This window comes from Ranitomeya variabilis, chromosome 1 (genome assembly GCF_051348905.1).
Source record: "Ranitomeya variabilis isolate aRanVar5 chromosome 1, aRanVar5.hap1, whole genome shotgun sequence".
NCBI lineage: Eukaryota > Metazoa > Chordata > Amphibia > Anura > Dendrobatidae > Ranitomeya > Ranitomeya variabilis.
Window position 1 is genome coordinate 22709215 of NC_135232.1, and position 12572 is coordinate 22721786.

The 12572-nt window shown below is 47.7% G+C and overlaps 1 protein-coding gene across 1 annotated transcript in view; it reads left to right on the forward strand.

Annotated features, from left to right (window-relative positions):
* Window positions 1–1219: 1219 nt before the first annotated feature.
* The window catches only part of LOC143793424 (uncharacterized), a 112098-nt gene continuing 100745 nt past the window's right edge, over window positions 1220–12572 (forward strand). Inside the window, exon 1 of the mRNA XM_077280382.1 lies at window positions 1220–1335. The gene's annotated coding sequence lies outside the window, so the exon portion shown is untranslated. The remainder of the gene's footprint in view (window positions 1336–12572) is intronic.

Genomic DNA, 12572 nt, shown 5'->3' on the forward strand with positions numbered 1-12572 from the left:
CACATTACACACACGGCTCTGCTCCGCACACATTACACACACGGCTCCGCTCCGCACACATTACACACACGGCTCCGCACACATTACACACACGGCTCCGCTCCGCACACATTACACACACGGCTCCGCTCCGCACACATTACACACACGGCTCCGCTCCGCACACATTACACACACGGCTCCGCTCCGCACACATTACGCACACGGCTCCGCTCCGCACACATTACACACACGGCTCCGCTCCGCACACATTACACACACGGCTCCGCTCCGCACACATTACACACCCGGCTCCGCTCCGCACACATTACACACACGGCTCCGCGCACATTACACACACGGCTCCGCTCCGCGCACATTACACACACGGCTCCGCTCCGCGCACATTACACACACGGCTCCGCACACATTACACACACGGCTCCGCACACATTACACACACGGCTCCGCTCCGCACACATTACACACACGGCTCCGCTCCGCACACATTACACACACGGCTCCGCTCCGCACACATTACACACACGGCTCCGCTCCGCACACATTACACACACGGCTCCGCTCCGCACACATTACACACACGGCTCCGCTCCGCACACATTACACACACGGCTCCGCGCACATTACACACACGGCTCCGCTCCGCGCACATTACACACACGGCTCCGCTCCGCGCACATTACACACACGGCTCCGCACACATTACACACACGGCTCCGCACACATTACACACACGGCTCCGCTCCGCACACATTACACACACGGCTCCGCTCCGCACACATTACACACACGGCTCCGCTCCGCACACATTACACACACGGCTCCGCTCCGCACACATTACACACACGGCTCCGCTCCGCACACATTACACACACGGCTCCGCTCCGCACACATTACACACACGGCTCCGCTCCGCACACATTACACACACGGCTCCGCTCCGCACACATTACACACACGGCTCCGCTCCGCACACATTACACACACGGCTCCGCTCCGCACACATTACACACACGGCTCCGCTCCGCACACATTACACACACGGCTCCGCTCCGCACACATTACACACACGGCTCCGCTCCGCACACATTACACACACGGCTCCGCTCCGCACACATTACACACACGGCTCCGCTCCGCACACATTACACACACGGCTCCGCTCCATCCTCTTCTATGATACTAGACATCATCCAGCACAGCAGAATCCTGCAGACACTGAGAACCCTGGAGCTCCGCCCCTGATCATGTGACTCCTCCCCATGTGACTGATCACATGACGGTGACGTCACACAGGTCCTGTCCGCACACGGCGGGGCCGCTCTGCAGGTGGAGGTAGGTGTGAGTTCTCGGCTCCGGTCACTGCCGGTTTTCCTGTCGTTCCTCTCTGACCCTCCCTGGATGTTCCTGGGTGCGGAGCGGAGGTCGCGGTGCGGAGCTGATGGCGGCTCCTCTCTTCTGTACATGGAGGGGATGAGCTGGAGGAGAGAACAAAAGGGGGAGCGGAGCACAATCAGTTATTTGTACAGGACAGGTAGAGCAGGTTCTGGTCCCGGGCCTCCCTGCTGCACATGCGCACATTGTCCCCTGTAGACAGCTGTGTTCCCTGTGATTATTGGGGGGATTCAGCAGTGATCCAGTTGTGGGGAATTGTGTTATTGTTCTAGGTGTAGAGATCTCTGCGTCGCTTCTCCCTTATACAAACAGTGTGAACGGAGCCGACCGCGAACAGCAAAGATTGGATTTATCCAACACAAAGGTTGTTAGAGCAAACATGGAAACCTCTCAGCGTCCGGAGGAGACCGGGGACACGGGTGTGGTTAGCCTTATCCGGACCACTGGACCTGTCCGTCATCTGTCGCCGCCTCTCTTTATTTTTTGGAGGTCCCCCAACCTCTTAAAGCGAACCTGTCACCCCCAAAATCGATGGTGAGGTAAGCTCATGGGTATCAGGGGCTTGTCTACAGCATTCTGTAATGCATTCTGTAATGCTGTAGATGAGCCCCGATGTTACCTGAAAGAGGAGAAAAAGAGGTTAGATTATACTCACCCAGGGGCGGTCCCGGTGCTGGTCCGCGGTCAAATGGGCGTCTCAGGTCCGCTCCGGGGCCTCCCATCTTCATTCCATGACGTCCTCTTCTGGTCTTCGCGCCTCCGGCACAGGCATACTTTGTCCTGTTGAGGGCAGAGCAAAGTACTGCAGTGCGCAGGTGCCGGTAAGGTCAGAGAGGCCTGGTGCCTGCGCACTGCAGTACTTTGCTCTGCCCTCAACAGGACAGACAAAGTACGCCTGCGCCGAAGCAGCAGCGCGGAGACCAGAAGAGGACATCATGGAATGAAGATAGGAAGCACCGGAGCGGACCTGAGACACCCATTTGACCAGGGACCGCCCAGGTGAGTATATTATAACCTCTTTTTCTCCTCTTTCAGGTAACATCGGGGGCTTATCTACAGCATTACAGAATGCATTACAGAATGCTGTAGAGAAGCCCCTGATGCCGGTGAGCTTACCTCACCATCAATTTTGGGGGTGACAGGTTCCCTTTAACCTCTTTTTCTTTCCCGCAGGCCCGACAAGCTCTTCTTTTTCTTTCCCGCAGGCCCGACAAGCTCTTCTTTTTCTTTCCTGCAGGCCCGACAAGCTCTTCTTTTTCTTTCCCGCAGGCCCGACAAGCTCTTCTTTTTCTTTCCCGCAGGCCCGACAAGCTCTTCTTTTTCTTTCCCGCAGGCCCGACAAGCTCTTCTTTTTCTTTCCCGCAGGCCCGACAAGCTCTTTTTTTTCTTTCCCGCAGGCCCGACAAGCTCTTCTTTTTCTTTCCCGCAGGCCCGACAAGCTCTTCTTTTTCTTTCCCGCAGGCCCGACAAGCTCTTCTTTTTCTTTCCCGCAGGCCCGACAAGCTCTTATTTTTCTTTCCCGCAGGCCCGACAAGCTCTTCTTTTTCTTTCCCGCAGGCCCGACAAGCTCTTCTTTTTCTTTCCCGCAGGCCCGACAAGCTCTTCTTTTTCTTTCCCGCAGGCCCGACAAGCTCTTCTTTTTCTTTCCCGCAGGCCCGACAAGCTCTTCTTTTTCTTTCCCGCAGGCCCGACAAGCTCTTCTTTTTCTTTCCCGCAGGCCCGACAAGCTCTTCTTTTTCTTTCCCGCAGGCCCGACAAGCTCTTCTTTTTCTTTCCCGCAGGCCCGACAAGCTCTTCTTTTCCTATCACCACGACAGCACCCTACGAGAGAGGGGATCCGCCCACCATCTGGACAGGAACCTACAGGATTTAAAGGGGTGGTCCCCCTCACCACTCCAGTTTGGGTTCCTGTCCTAGATGGGAGCATACAGGTGCGGAAGCACGAAGTCTTACCCAGGTCCTCCAGCCTCTGCGGGGTATCCGTGGGAACGGCAGAGTCGGGGTCGCTGGAAGCAGCGTCGGGGGGGGTGTCCTGCTTGCAGCCCCCCCCCCTCGTCTGGCCAGATGGATTCGTGGTTCCAGGGGTCGGGCAGTGCCGCCCGGGAGCGCGGCGCCGGCTCGGCGTCTCTTCAGCGCCTTGGGACCCGGAAGTAGATGGGATCACTTCCGGGGGAGGTGGCGCGGCTGCATGATTTAAACAGCGGTGTCTGTGGCTGCAGCATGTGGCAACATGTCGGGGACACAGGGCACCTTCAGGTGGAAGTACCTGAGCGCAGCAAGAGCAGCCGTTCAAGGAGTAGCAGCAGTGTGGTACGGGGGCAGCAGCGTTCAAGCGCCCCAGCGTCACATGTGGATTCGCCGCCTCCAAAACCGGTAGTATGAAGTCCAGCCTTTGGTGAATGTATAAAGACACACCTAGTAGCTGATGTGGTCCATTTTCTGTGTTTTGTTTTAGGCCAAAATAACAGCTAAAACTAAGCATAGACAGTGTGCATTATGCACAATACCTTTGCCTGATAGCTATACTAAAAAGCTTTGCCAGGCTTGTATATGTCGGACCTTAGAGGAAGAGGCTCCCCTGCGTGCATCAGACCTCAGGGCGGTCATCAGGGAAGAGATAAATTTTTCCCTTAAAGGCAGTCGACATGAGAAATCTTTGGAGGTATCGCCAGGATCTAGTCCATCCTTACAGGAGGGCGAATGTTCAGGTTTCTCATCACCATCCTCCTCAGATGAAGAGGGAAGTTTCATGTTTCTCGGTAGATTGTATGGATATATTAGTCAAGGCGGTTCGCACAACCATGGAAGTTACGGAGAACAAGGAGCCGAAATCTGCCCAGGATATAATGTTTGCAGGGTTGTGACAGAGGAGTCGTAGGTCGTTTCCCGTAGTCGACACGGTTAAGGACCTTATTAAACGCGAATGGGATAAGCAGGATAAAGGGTTTTTGCCATCGTCCGCAAAGAGAAGATATCCCTTTGATGATAAGGTTCTAGCAGAGTGGGTGAAGGTCCCTAAAGTGGACGCAGCCGTGGCTTCCACATCTAAGTCAGGCACTTTACCACTGGAGGATGTAGGCCTTCTGAAGGATCCGTCTGATAGGAAAGCAGACATGTTCTTAAAGAAGGTTTGGGAATCTTCGTCAGGAGCATTTAAACTGGCAATTGCAAGTACCTGCACTGCCCGATCGGTTATGGTCTGGATAGCTCAGCTGGAAGAACAGCTAAAGTCTAAAGTTCCTAGAGACAGATTGCTAGACTCCCTATCCCAGATCCGTGATGGTGTGGCATATTTGGCGGATGCATCGGTTGATTCACTGAAACTTGCAGCCAAATCAGCCGGGCTATCGAATTCTGCCTGGTGAGCCCTATGGCTTAAGACCTGGAAAGGGGATGCTCAGGCTAGAGCTAAACTATGTACGATTCCATGCAGGGGTGAGTACTTATTTGGCCCCGTATTGGATGACATTCTCGCCAAAGCAGAGGATAGGAAGAAGGGATTTCCTAAAGTGTTCAATCCCACCTTTAGGAATACCTTCAAGAGACGCATGCCCTACCGAAAACCCTACTCGAGCCGGGATTGGGAGCCGACGGTGCCAAGGAAGAAAGGTTCAGACTTCAATACTTCATCATCGTATTCAAGACGTAGACGCAATTACTGATAATATACCAGTAGGGGGTAGACTTAAATATTACTATAATCAATGGGCCAGGATATCATCTAGCAGCTGGATTTTGGGTATAATTGCGTCAGGATTAAAGCTGGAATTTCAGGAGATGCCTCCTGATTACTATGTGTTAACTACCCTTAGTTCAAAACGAAAGAAAAGCACTACTGCAGAAGGTCGCACACCATAAAAAACCATAAACCAATTATATAAAATGTACAAACTGATTTTATTGGCAGATCAAAACCACACCAGAAACAATAAAAACATAGTTAAAAACATGCAAAAAACACCCTGACGAAGCCTGGTCTACCAGGCGATACGCGTGGGGCATCACTACACCAGGTTGTATACTTATGGGAGGGCTTCTCCTGCTTATCGTTTGATATCTAGTGGTACTATTTTATACAGGTGACCCGCTCTCCTGGTCTCTCATTCGGGGCTTTGTACATATAAAGGTTTTTTTGGACAGCCATCCTGTGCTATATACCTTTTGCTTCTTGCACGGCTGTATGTGCCCTTTGGGCTATTATGGCTTTGTCCAACCTCATTCATTTTTTATGCATCACCCCATGAGCCAATAGGATAGTGTTAGACTGCGTTGCCACACTAAACCATGGTCTCTATTTTCCTGTGTGTTTTTGGTGTTTTTTGCATGTTTTTAACTATGTTTTTATTGTTTGTGGTGTGGTTTTGATCTGTCAATAAAATCAGTTTGTACATTTTATATAATTGGTTTATGGTTTTTTATGGTGTGCGACCTTCTGCAGTAGTGCTTTTCTTTCGTTTTGATCTTCTATAGTTTTACTACTGTGTTCGCACCCTTGGTATTACCTTATATACATATAGCAGTGCGCCCAATTTCTTTGTTAACTACCCTTAGTTCCTCAAATCAACAACAGGCCCTGGAAAAAGAGATTCAGCTGTTGAGACAAAAGGAGGTTATTGTTGAGGTACCAAAAGATCAGGAAGAAGGGGATTCTATTCCCCTTTATTTTTAATCTCCAAGCCTGATGGATCCTTTCGAACCATCATAAATTTACGGAAGCTGAATACGTTTCTACAATACCATGCCTTTAAAATGGAATCCATTAAATCAGCAACCAAACTTCTTTTTCCCAGGTGTTATATGACAGTCCTGGATCTAAAAGATGCGTACTACCATCTACCCATTCACAAGGATCACCAGCGGTTCCTCAGAATGGCGGTGCGGTTAAACAATCAGGTCAGACATTTTCAGTTTACGGCAATGCCATTTGGATTATCTATGGCACCGAGGGTGTTTACAAAAATCATTTCGGAAGTAATGGCCTATGTCAGAGAACAAGATACATTAGTCATACCCTACTTGGATGAGTTCCTAGTTGTGGGTAATTCATTTGTTCAGTGTAAAACCCGCTTGTATAATATCATCTCTACAGGAAGATCTCTACAAGTCAGATCTTCCTCGGTATTTTGCTAAATTCAGAAGAGCAGCTATGTTTTCTTCCAGAAGAAAAGAAGCAGAGGAATTATTCAGAAAATCAGGACTGTAAAGGACAATCCAGATCTAACCTTAAGGGATGCAATGTCCCTTCTGGGGTCATTGACATCTTGCATACCGGCCATTCAGTGGGCTCAATTCCACACGCGGGTTTTGCAATTAGAAATACTGGATGCAGAAAAGAGTCTCCAAGGTCGTCTAAATGGAAGACTCAGACTATCAGCCGCCACTCTCTACAGCAGAGGTGTCAAACTGCATTCCTCGAGGGCCGCCAACAGGTCATGTTTTCAGGATTTCCTTAGCATTCCACAAGGTGCTGGAATCATTCTGTGCAGGTGATTAAATTATCACCTGTGCAATACAAGGAAATCCTGAAAACATGACCTATTGGCGGCCCTCGAGGAATGCAGTTTGACACCTCTGCTCTACAGTCTAGAATGGTGGCTGGATATCGGACATCTGTCAAAAGGGGTACATTGAGGAATAGTACCAGACAACACGGTCACAACCGACGCCAGCCCAATAGGTTGGGGGGCTCACATGGGAAGTGTTTGGACTCAGGGACAGTGGTCTCTTCTAGAAACCCAGAGATCCTCAAACTGGAAAGAACTTACAGCGGTCAAATATTCCCTGCTCAGATTCCTACCAATACTACAGAATTCGCATGTGAGCGTACAGATCGACAACATGACTGTTGTAGCGTATCTCAACCATCAGGGAGGAACAAGGTCAAGATCGCTAATGAGCACTACTGCAGACACACTTATCATAGCAGAAGCCCACTTCCTTTTCTTGTCAGGGATACACATACGGGGGGAGAACAATGTGGAAGCAGATTACCTCAGCCGTCATTCTCTACGTCAGGGGGAATGGTCTCTTGATCGGCCAATAGTCAATCAGATAGTCAGACTTTGGGGGCTGCCAGTTATAGATCTGTTTGCTACGAGGGAAAACAGGCAGGTCGAGAGATTTGCATCCCTTCCGGTAGCAGACAAGCCTCTTATAGTGGATTCCCTTCAGATTCAATGGGATTTTTCGCTAGCATATGCATTTCCCCCAATGTGTCTGATCCCTCTGGTACTCAGGAAGATCAGGGAGGAGAAAGCGAGAGTGATCTTAATCGCCCCCTTCTGGCCCAGAAGGCCATGGTTCTCTCTACTCAGGGCGATGTCAGTGACAGACCCCTGGGTGTTGCCCTCAAGTCCGGAACTTCTTTCTCAAGGTCCGTTTGTCACCCCAATGTGGACTCTCTGCATCTGATGGCGTGGAATTTGAGCGGGAGTTCTTAGCTCGGAAGGGGTTCTCAGACGCCTTAATATCCACCCTTTTAAGTAGTCGGAAGGAGGTTACGACAAAGATGTACTCGAAGAAGTTCCTAGCCTTTCATCAACATCCTTTAACAGATAAGGTTCCAATTCCAGCAATTCTGGAGTTCTTGCAGAGAGGCCGGGAATTGGGATTAGCGGTTAATACTCTTAGAGTTCAGATATCTGCCTTAGCAGCTTTATATAACAGCAATGTGGCAGGAAATAGATGGGTATCGAGGTTTATTAAAGCTATTGAGCGTAGCAACCCGGTCCATATTGCTAGTTTACCGCCATGGGATCTAAACTTGGTTTTGGATGCCTTAACGGAACCCCCCTTTGAGCCGTTAGCTTCTGTCTCCATTAAAATACTGACTTTAAAGACAGTCCTTCTAGTAGCTTTGACCTCTGCTAGAAGGGTTAGTGATATACAAGCTTTGTCGGTAGAACCTACCTATTTAATGGTCTTTCAGGATAAGATTGTGTTAAAACCAGATCCAGCATATTTGCCAAAGGTAGCTTCTAAGTTCCACAGAAGTCAAGAGATATATTTACCATCATTTTGTGACAATCCAGTTTCAGCAGAGGAGCAGAAATGTCATATGCTAGATGTTAGAAGAGCAGTATTAGAATATCTACAAAAGACAGAGCCTTGGAGGCAGAGTAGGGCTCTGTTTTTCTTTTCAGAATCCAAGAAAGGTTCTATCGCTAGATGGATCAGAGATGCAATATGTCTTGCTTATTCTGCCAAAGGACAGATACCGCCAGAAGGCATCAAAGCCCACTCCACTCGAGCCATGGCCTCATCCTGGGTGGAAAAAGCAGACGTCTCCATAGACGTGATATGTAAGGCGGCAACTTGGTCATCTCCTTCCACCTTTTTTAAGCACTACCGTTTAGATCTATCATCTAAGGCAAATTTAGACTTTGGCCGTTCAGTACTTAGTGCTGTAGTACCGCCCAGGTGATTAGTCTTTGAAAGTCTCTCGTAGGGTGCTGTCGTGGCGATAGGAAAACCGTTTTTTACTTACCGGTAATAGGATTTTACAGAGTCCACGACAGCACCCGCACATTCCCACCCGTAGTTAATCACTGGATTCCTGCACTCTATTGGAAGGTGTGCCTTTAGTTATCACTCTATAGAGGTGATGGTATTTAGTAATGTTTAAGTATATATGATTGTGTACTAACTCAATGGCGGCGTCCCTTATACTCTGAAACACAAACTGGAGTGGTGAGGGGGACCGCCCCTTTAAATCCTGTAGGTTCCTGTCCAGATGGTGGGTAGATCCCCTCTCTGTAGGGTGCTTGTCGTGGACAAGCTCTTCTTTTTTTTTTTATTATTCTTTCCTGCAGGCCTCACAAGCTCTTCTTTTTTTTTTGATTCTTTCCTGCAGGCCCGACAAGCTCTTCTTTTTTTTCTCCTGCAGGCCCGACAAGCTCTTCTTTTTTTTCTCCTGCAGGCCCGACAAGCTCTTCTTTTCCCGGCTGGTGTGACATGTGCAGGCTGCAATGATGGCGGCACACCAGCCTGGCTAATCAAAAGAAGAGCCTCTAGAAAAGAGGAGTTTAGTGGTCTTCCTGTCCTGCGGTCATAGATTACTGACTCGCAGTCCGGCGACTCGATTATCCCATCTCCAGTAATATCAGCGCATCTGAAGGAAGTGGAGTCAGACTGACACCATGAGAGTAATCTCGCATGTTTCGCTGCTAACAGGTGCCTTTGTCAGGGAAGGTCTGCCTTATGTTTTTCTGTGGCCTATAATGACATTGTTTTACTGGCACAATGGTGCACACATCAATGTTAGAATGAGCACTGATCCCATATAAACAGATGTAAGATTAAAGGGAATCTGTCACCCCCAAAATCGAAGGTAAGCTAAGCCCACCGGCATCGGAGGCTTATCTGCAGCATTCTGTAATGCTGTAGATAAGCCCCCGATGTATCCTGAAAGATGAGAAAAAGAGGTTAGATTATACTCACCCAGGGGCGGTCCCGGTACGATGGGCATCGCGGTCCGGTCCGGCGCCTCCCATCTTCTTACGATGACGTCCTCTTGTATTCACGCTGTGGCTCCGGCGCAGGTGTACTTTATCTCCATGTTGGGGGCAGAGCAAAGTACTGCAGTGCGCAGGCGCTGGGCCTCTCTGACCTTTCCCGGCACCTGCGCACTGCAGTACTTTGCTCTGCCCCCAACATGGAGATAAAGTACACCTGCGCCGGAGCCGCAGCATGAAGACAAGAAGAGGACATCATCTGATTAAGATGGGAGGCCCCGGACCGGACCACCCCTGGGTGAGTATAATCTAACCTCTTTTTCTCATCTTTCAGGATACATCGGGGGCTTATCTACAGCATTACAGAATGCTGTAGATAAGCCCCTGATGCCGATGGGCTTAGCTCACCTTCGATTTTGGGGGTGACAAGTTCCCTTTAATGCCTTGTTCTGGGCACGTGGGCAATGAGCATGTGTGATCTGGAGGAAGCGATCACTTATCCCATAATCACTCCGGTCTCTAATTGTTGTGGTCTCGTCTATCTTACTGCATTTATAGGCCAGAGTCTTCTATAGTATAAAATAAAGAATGGAGGCAGCAGTCACCGGCACTACTGAAAATTCATTTTGCGTCTTCATTAAAAGTCACAGTCAGTGTAAACACCAGCTGAAGCGTAAGCCGGGCGAAACTGCCTCAGCTCTTTGTTTGTACTTCCTCCCCTATAGTTGTGTATTTTTAATGAAGATGGAATAAAGAATAAGGCTCCGAATCATCATTTGGGGTTTATTGAAGTCACCTTTTTTTTCGTTCATTGGTAACTCCTGAGATTTTATTGCTATAAATTCTTCAAAATGGCGGTCCTGGTTCATGAATTCGTCACAATATCAAAAATTTTAGGTTTTTTGTGACTTTTTTCATCACCAAGAAGTCCCAATAATGCACCAAGAGTCTTTATCCTAGGCAGGAGGTTGAGTGAGATTCACCCAAAAATTGCATCTTTTGGTGAAAGTTTCACTTTCTGAATTTAAACCATCTGGATAAGCGAGGTTGTCAAGGAAGAATAAAGAAAAAGACAATTTAAAAAAGAGAGACGTTAAAAAGTGGCACAGAACTTAGAGTATAAGGTGCAAGGACTAAAAAAGTAGCAAATTACGGTGCTCCAGGAATGTAGAGAAACATAAATGATGAATCGGGGCCTCAGAGTGTGTAGAAGTACCCATGAGACCCTTCTTCGCTCTTTTGTTTCTTTTCAGTTTCTTCATCCCCCTCTTCCAAGAGACATAACTTTTTTTTTTTATTTTTCCTTCTCCACAGCCGTAGGAGGGCCTGTTTTTTTGCAGGACAAGTTTTACTTTTCAGTGACACTATCCATTTTATCATGTGATATACTGAAAAGCGTGACAAAAATGCCAACTGCGGTGAAGTTGCAAAAAAAAAAAAGTGCAATTCCACAATTGTTTTTTGGGTATTCTATTTACCATGTTGACTATATGATAAAACTGACCTGGCAATATGATTTTCAAGGTCAGTACAAATACGCAGATACCAAACAAGTATAGTAGTTTCTTTTATTTAAGAGATTAACCCCTTCATGACCCCAGCTTTTTTCTGGTTTGCGCTTTCGTTTTTCGCTCCCCTTCTTTCCAGAGCCGTAACTTTTGTATTTTTCCGGCAATATGGCCATGTGAGGTCTTGTTTTTTGCGGGACGAGTTATACTTTTGAACGAACGACATGATTGGTTTTACCATGTCCAGTACTAGAAAAAAATTCCAAGTGCGATGAAATTGGAAAAAAAAGTGCCATCCCACACTTGTTTTTTGTTTGGCTTTTTCGCTAGGTTCACTAAATGCCATTATGATTCTCCAGGTCATTACGAGTTCATAGACACCAAACATGACTATGTTCTTTTTTATCTAAGTGGTGAAAAAAAATTCCAAACTTTGCTAAAAATAAATAAATTGCGCAATTTTCTGAGACCCGTAGCGTCTCCATTTTTCGTGATCTCGGGTCGGGTGAGGGCTTATTTTTAGCGCGACGAGGTGGCGTTTTTAATGATACCATTTTGGTGCAGATACAATCTTTTGATCGCCCGTTATTGCATTTTAATGCAATGTCGCTGCGACCAAAAAAACGTAGTTCTGGAGTTTTTAATTTTTTCTCGCTATTCTGAACGAGCCAATACCAAATATGTATATATTTGATTTTTTTTGTTTTATTTTGAATGGGGCAAAAGGGGGGTAGTTTAAACTTTTATATGTATTTTTCATTTTTTTTCTTATTTTTTAAAACATTTTTTATTTACTTTTGCCATGCTGCAATAGCCTCCATGGAAGGCTAGAAGCTGGCACAACTCGATCGGCTCTGCTACATAGGAGCGAAGCTCAGATCGCTCCTATGTAGCTGAATTACTGCATTGCTATGAGCACCGACCACAAGGTGGCGCTCACAGTAATCCGGCATCAACAACCATAGAGGTCTTCATTATTTAATTATTAGGCAACTTCCTTTCTTTTGGCAAAATGGGTCAGAAGAGAGATTTGACGGGCTCTGAAAAGTCCAAAATTGTGAGATGTCTTGCAGAGGGATGCAGCAGTCTTGAAATTGCCAAACTTTTGAAGCGTAATCACCGAACAATCAAGCGTTTCGTGGCAAATAGCCAACAGGGTCGCAAGAAGCGTGTTGGCCAAAAAAGGCGCAAAATAACTGCCCATGAATTGAGGAAA